The sequence below is a fragment of the Schistocerca gregaria genome, chromosome 6 (genome assembly GCF_023897955.1).
Source record: "Schistocerca gregaria isolate iqSchGreg1 chromosome 6, iqSchGreg1.2, whole genome shotgun sequence".
In the NCBI taxonomy this organism is placed as follows: Eukaryota; Metazoa; Arthropoda; class Insecta; order Orthoptera; family Acrididae; genus Schistocerca; species Schistocerca gregaria.
This window is the reverse complement of record NC_064925.1, coordinates 275152832-275160397: the sequence shown is the minus strand read 5'-3', so window position 1 is coordinate 275160397 and position 7566 is coordinate 275152832. Positions and strand designations below refer to the sequence as shown.

At 42.2% G+C, this 7566-nt stretch overlaps 1 non-coding gene across 1 annotated transcript; it reads left to right on the top strand.

Annotated features, from left to right (window-relative positions):
* Positions 1-4789: 4789 nt before the first annotated feature.
* On the top strand, positions 4790-4864 carry Trnas-cga (transfer RNA serine (anticodon CGA)). Its single transcript has one exon. It is a non-coding gene; the product is annotated as a tRNA-Ser (tRNA).
* The last annotated feature ends 2702 nt before the right edge of the window (positions 4865-7566 follow it).

The window sequence follows — 7566 nt, the reverse complement described above, 5'->3', positions numbered from 1 at the left end:
TAGCATACAACTGAAGAATAACTATTGCCAAGGTATCTAAGCAGTATTACTAGAATGTATGAAAAATTTTCACTATTGTTTTTCGTGTTAATAGTGTAGACATTTCACTGTAGCGTTTCTGAAATTCCGTAATACATCCACGCTACCGTTCTGTGTTTGCGCTCAACATACACCCACCCCTCTCCCCTTCCCCCCCCCCCCCCCCCCCATACACACAGAAACAATGTGTTTTAATGTATGACGTGCTTCCAGACTAAATGCAATTTCCCGATTTGCTACAAGTACATGCAAGTCTGCCACTTGCTTTGACCAACAGTAAACCTCCGCAATTATTTTGTTTTATGTTCTCAAGCATTGAAATCGGTGCTGTTGAAAAGGCATTAGCGGCTCTGGTTGTGTCTCATTAATACTCTGCAGAGGACGCACGCCGGACGGATGTATTGCAGGTATAATATGGAGCGACGCGATCACTGGCCGGCAGTGGCCGGAAGTTGGTAGCGATAGTTACGCCTCGTCACGTGTCTTGTAAAGAGCCGGCGTATGCGTAACGCTGACTCAGGCTCAGGAGCGGAGGATGGCCATGTGTGGCGTTTACCGCCCAGCTGAGAAACAAGGCGAGCAAAATGAGTAAATATGTTACCTGGCAACTTCAGAGACATTTAAATCAAAACACCTTCACATATTCGCGCGTTTTCACTTATTAGTATCAGTACCCATGTCAGGTAATATAATGCATCGCTTCTAGTAAAGTAACGTGATACATGTGTTGCACAACATGACACATTTCATCTTGTCATTCAGTATGGCATTTGGAATGTCGTGAAATATGACAATACGTGTCATTGAAGTTTAGGATGCATGCATCCCCAGTCTGGGATACTTTCTGTTATAGATGCATGCTCGCTCTCGGATGCTACCTATTGGAGATGCATCACAGTTTCTAGAAGCAATTAAATTTGTGTCTATTTGTTTTTAGACCTCTCACTATACATGTAACAGGAAGTGGATCTAAGAGAGCTCGCTGGGGAAATAGGGTAAACTCGTAAAAAAGCGCGAGTATGTCTAGAGGTTTTGATTCAAATGTCTTTGAAGTTGCCACAAAAGTCGGTAAGATAGTTCCCGTCTCTTACATCCCTAGCTCTGCCCAGGACATATTCGTCATTTTTGTGCTGTGATAGGAGCATTATTCATTCTGGTTCCCAACTTGTACTCTACCATAATTTTGATTTTAGACAGCCTTAGCTTGGCAAGCAATGTACGTTTTTGTTGACTCGGTTTGGTTGGTTGGTTGATTCGGGGGACTGGACCAAACAGCGAGGCCATCGGTCCCGTCGGATTAGGGAAGGATGAGGAAGGAAGTCGGCCGTGCCTTTTCACAGGAACCATCCCGGCATTTGCCCGAAGCGATTTAGGGAAATAACGGAAAACCTAAATCAGTATGGCCGGACGCGGGTTCAAACCTTCGTCCTCCCGAATGCGAATACAGTGTCCTAACCACTGCACCCCGTCCGGTTGGGGATTTTCTTTGCTCGGTGATTGGGTGTGTGTGTGGTGTTAAAAAATGGTTCAAATGGCTCTGAGTACTATAGGACTGAACTTCTGAGGTCATCAGCCCTCTAGAACTTAGAACTACTTAAACCTAACTAACCTAAGGACATCACACACATCCATGTCCGAGGCAGGATTCGAACCTGCGACGGTAGCGGTCTCACGGTTCCAGACTGTAGCACCTAGAACCGCATGGCCACTCCGGCCGGCAATGTGTGTTGTCCTCATCATTACACCATCATCATCGTTCGTGACAGTTGCTCAATTGCAGCGAGGAAAAAAATTGGACTTTGTGAAAAATTGAGACTTTTTACGGGCGCTGATGACCGCGAAGTTGAGCGCCCCACAAAAGCAATCATCATCTTAACCACAGCGCCACCTCGCTCGGTGTTGGCTCGGCCGACGATTGATCCGGTGTAGGTTTTTTTATTATCTTCCGAACCATTTTGCTTATGTCGTGGCAACGGAATAAGCTTTCACAAAACAAGAGGACGGCCATTAATTAATGTGTTTGTATAACTTCATACAAAATTTGAACTGATTCGCACAAGTTTGAAACATAGATGTGAGTCTCGCCAAACTTGTTCCGTATGCAGCTAGGTTTTTGAAAGCTAATTTTTGTATTTTATGGTAAGAATGCATTATTTATTTATTTGATACACTTTAAACCGTTTCTGCGCATTCAATTCATGTAAGAACGCGTTTTATCTGCTACACTTACCTCGAATTTAAACAAACGTATCTCGACAACGAATAAAGATTATGGGATAAAAAAACGTTGTTTTGAGTTTGTCCACATATCGATTTCCTTGTAAAGTTTGGACGGATTAGTACAAATTTAAAATATAGAACTGGCGCGCTTCATAAACCTCCGAAAAAAAAATGTGTTTCACCACGTAAAATCCAAACGAAGCAAGAGTTTTTCAAACGCTGCAATTTATCTTAGACCATGATCCGATAGATCGGTGGACCAAATTTGAACCACCAGTCTCACTATTTTGTACCATCAGTCTCGCTCCAATCCGGAGTTATTTAAGAGTGACTGTTTTTGCGCGTGAAGTCCGAATGGCACACATACATTTGGTTCCATTAGCTGAGCATTAATTTCAGTCTAATTAAAATCTTTTTCAAAAGGAGTTAATTGATTCGCACAATTTGCCTGGGTGCCAGATCCGGTTCGTCGTTCAACCTTACTTAATGTACTGTGTAACATAGCTACATTAAGTCAGAGCTTCGAATGGTTATACAAATGGCCGCCAAACCAAAAACTTTTTATCCCATACTCCTAGCTCAAATAAGAACCGATCGCCAAGAACCCTCCAGTCCGCGATATTGTGCACTACCTTTTCAGACATATGTGGTACAGTCTTCTGCGCTGTAAGATGATAAATAAACCTTAGTAACATTGTCTTTCTTTTCGTCTTGAATTATTTTCTAAACAGGGCCTCGACACGATTTAATGGTGGAAACGGGAGAATGTTTTTAGATTATTCTCACTTTTACAAAAGACTCTTTGTTACTGCATCATGGATGACTTGTCGTTTAATGATAATATAATAAATGTTCAGACGTATCTTAGAATGAAATTTTCGTTCGATGTATTTGTCACTTCGATGGACTTCACAAAATCTCATGATGAGAGAAATTAATCATTTAATGCTATTAAAATAAAAAACTAAATGTGTATTACTTTTTTCACACAAATCTTCCCGAAATATCATTTTTAAATGTGTGTTCTGTATGTACTTTTCTCTAAGTCATTTTTCTAGCTATGTTCGCTCCCCTATTACACATACAGTTTATTACAAACAATAAATATCACACCCAAAAACAATTAAATAATAAACTAAAGCTCCTTTAAGGTCTGTTTATTATGGAGAAGCTGGGTACTCTCTGAGTTCGGCTTCCAAAGCCGCAAGTTAATTCGCAATCTGAGCAGGTCGATACTCCATATTCCCAGGAGCGTTTTCACACTAAATAGCCCGACACGTCGCAGAATCCTCGAATTGCTTAGTTGAAAGCAAGTATGACGAGGTCAAGATATTGTTCCTCTTCACAGATAGAGGAGGGGAAGTCCGTCGTTTCGAGTCAGTGCAGATTTTTGTTGTAGTGGCAGTAGTGTCATTGTCGCATACAAACAGATATCTACGTGGTCGGACTAGGGAGGCGTTCTGCCACCCGTCTTACACAGAGGGAAAACTTTGGCTAGACCGCAGGCGTCTCAGACGTACCATGGCTGCGCGATGATATAAGTTCATGTTGTCAACTTGGCAAGCAGCCAAGGAAGTGGCTGTCTCCACTTGAAAACTATCTCCGGCGGTTTTTTACGGGGTGGTTGGGGAGGAGGCCGGGGGCTTCAACCACCCCCGTAGCTGCTTTACTGTTTACAATTGAAATGTGACGCAGTGGTCTTCAACGTCCATATAATGTCTTTTGAAACTTAAATGTCCTTATCATCAAGTAACTATGAAAATAATATTGTATAGCAGTTACATGCCATGTTTTTGCGAGCTTTCCACATAACTAATCTCATTGCTGTTGCGAAGCAATTCATGGATTATTTTAAATGAAATGGGAAAAAAATTCAAATTTGTGGTAAGGGCTTAGGGACCAAACTGCTGAGGTCATCGGTCCCTAATCTACTTAATCTAATTTAAACTGACTTACGCTTAGGAGAACACATACACCCATGCCCGAGGGAGAACTCGAACATCCGACGGGAGGAGCCGCGCGAACTGTGACAAGATGCCACCGACCCCGCGGGTAATGATATGGGTTCTCTGCCTTTCTTACTTGAGTGTCATGTTTGTACCAGTACTGAAGACATTATCTTCAGTATTAATGGACTACATCTGATGTCGTTCAGGTCCTAATCAAGCTACACATGTTGATTACTTCAATTACAGAGTGAAATTACAATAGACTAGACGCCCATTTTTCTAATTATTGTAAACCAGGGCAATGAAGCTCTTGTAACTGCGGATCCCTTCTCCTCGCGGTCGCTTGCTTTGGGTTTTATCACGGCAACGATCTCGTAAACACCAAATAAAACAGAAAATATAAAAAAATGATGTGAATATATGGAAATACCACTAATGTAACTACATTGAAAAATATATTTATAAATGAAACTTCCTGGCAGATTAAAACTGTGTGCCCGACCGAGACTCGAACTCGGGACCTTAGCTGTTCGCGGGCAAGTGCTGGCAGAAGTAAAGCTGTGAGTATCGGGCGTGAGTCGTGCTTCGGTAGCTCAGTTGGTAGAGCAGTTGCCCGCGAAAGGCAAAGGTCCCGAGTTCGAGTCTCGGTCGGGCACACAGTTTTAATCTGCCAGGAAGTTTCATATCAGCGCACACTCCGCTGCAGAGTGAAAATCTCATTCATATTTATAAATGCTTACCTGCGTCCCTCAGATGGTATGGAAATCAGCGTTACTGTCGATATATTTAACAATACAGTGTGAGTCGAAACCTAATGCTAGTGAATTCATTGTGAACATCTCTTATGCCCATCTTAAATAAGGAAATTATCCAATATGTTTATCGGTAACTTCATTTAAATCGCCAACTTTTTGGTAAGTGAGACCAAACTGATTTCTGCGATGTCACAGTCCAGATTACTGTTGCATCTTAGCACGATGTCCAAGTGGATGATGCGTTACATTGTCTACCGTCCCAATTCGTCCATTGTTAACATCTAAAGACTGTACTTATTTATACGCCCATCCTGCAGCCTCCAATTAGCAGTGAGTTAGAAACGTGCATAATAGCGTGTGGCATCCCAGTTTGGCCCTGAGGACGACAGCGACTCGAAGAAAGATCCGATGGCCGTAAAAGTTGTGGCGACGACATTTTGGGTCGCGAAGGGTGCCAATAAAGACTTCTTAGAAAAGGAAGACCTTCAGTTTACACCGGATTATACTGAAGCGAGATATATAGGATCTGGGGGCAAGAGCTGAAGGAAACACGGCCCCAGTTGGTGATGAAAAAAGAATTGTTTGACCACGTCAAATCCCAAGCACTTTTATATGGAGTTGCCGAAAATTTGCATGATTTGCTTGAGTTCCTGCTATTACTCACATATTCTTCCGAGTTGCGATATTTTCTTTTCCTCAATTGAGAAGAAGTGGCTCATAGGAAAAAAGTATAGTAAAATGCTCGGGTTACCATCTCCAGGAGCTCAATTTAGAGCGATTGACAATTTCATATTTTATTTTTATTTTTGTAGAGGTTAGAAAAATAACTAGTACCTTAAGAATAGTGTATCCTCCCAAATAGGACTATGTTGAAGATATTTGTAAATCATTATTTCTTTTTAATAGTGTCGTCACCTAACGCATTTAGCGGTGTGGATCATGAGCATATTCCTTCGTGTTTATAACAAACAAATAGTTACGGTCACCGCGCGTTACAGTCTTTGGACAACCTTGGTCGAACCGTCTGGATGCCGACCGTATGTTGAAACATTACCCAAAATGGTTCAAATGGCTCTGAACACTATGGGACTCAACATCTGAGACCATCAGTCCCCTAGAACTTAGAACTAATTAAACCTAACTAACCTAAGGACATCACACACATCCATGCCCGAGGCAGGATTCGAACCTGCGACCGTAGCGGTCGCGCGATGCCGGACTGAAGAGCCTAGAACCGCTCGGCCCCAATCGGCCGGCTGAAACATTAATGCCACGTTCTGTGAACAGCCGGACGACGAACATCTAGCTCAATGGGAACCCGTCTCAGAGTCTTTCCGTCTTTAATAAGGCAGGGACCCTACGTCGCAATTCGTCCGATAAGGGATGTATCGACGCCATTCGATTAAGCTGGATATCTCAACTGTCTTCTCCGACACTCGCTGTATAAATTACAGTCCTACTCTCAAAAATACTGTTACCTGCTACATACAGATGACATACAGGTACCGCGGGACGGCTGATTTGTATCAGGCAGTTTCTTATATAGCACTGTTGTGCCAGTAACATTTGTCATTTGGTTTCTGTATTGATTTGTTCTTGTTTTTGTCGTTTGAGGAGAACAGTCTTGAGTTAAATGCACTGTATTACTGATATATTTTTGTTGTATGTTGTCAGCTGGAACGCTTCGTACGTATTACAAATAAATTTTATTAATTCAACGTCGTGAATAGTAGTGGCTTAACAGCACCTCTTTAGTAACTCGCATTTCTTGTGCTGTGGGACAGGACGCTCCACTATATTGTCTAGATGATGCGGTTGCAGTTGCTACGGGGGCGTACTTTTATTGGACACAACGCTAACACTGCCTTCACTGCGTAATGCGTCATGAGAGGCAGAAGACCCGTCATGGCAAAACAGTGAGAGCTGACTAGAGGACCGCGCGAATCGGTCTCCGGCAATTGGTTTCTTCTTCTGCTACGCGCATCGTGGCGAGAAGAAAGTAGCGCGTGACGAGAAAAATTAACGATGCGCTTTCACTCTCGCACCTTTTTCGATAGTCGACTTCCATTGTGTTGGAAGGCGATGCAGAATGATTCGACAAAGACGAACCCCAAATGAAAATGTCACAGAGCGATGGACCTCGACGACTAGGTGGCCACTCGTGTGGCTAAATCACAATCGATACGATCATGTAACAGTGATATGTAACTAGTGCTATGTGGGTGTTGTACTATACATCTTCTTCTCTTATATACGTATAAAAGGCAATGTACCGACTGACTGACTCACTCACTCATCATTGCCCAGCCCAAACCGCAAAGGATAGAATTTTGGAGAAGGTGTATATCTTATACTGTAGGCGTCGTTTAAGAAGAGATTTTTCGAAATTCCATCCCTGAGGGGGTGAAATAGTAGATGAAGGGCTTTTTAAAAGAAGTGTCGCCATTAAGGCAATTTTGAAGCTAGATCTACGAAAATTGGTATTTGGTTTCTCGGTCAGATATAAAGAAATACTTATCTCAGCTTTTCTGAAAATTTTACCTTGTGCAGATGAAAAAGTGGCTAAAAGCTTTTTTTTAAAAAAAATATGTCATTATTAAAGA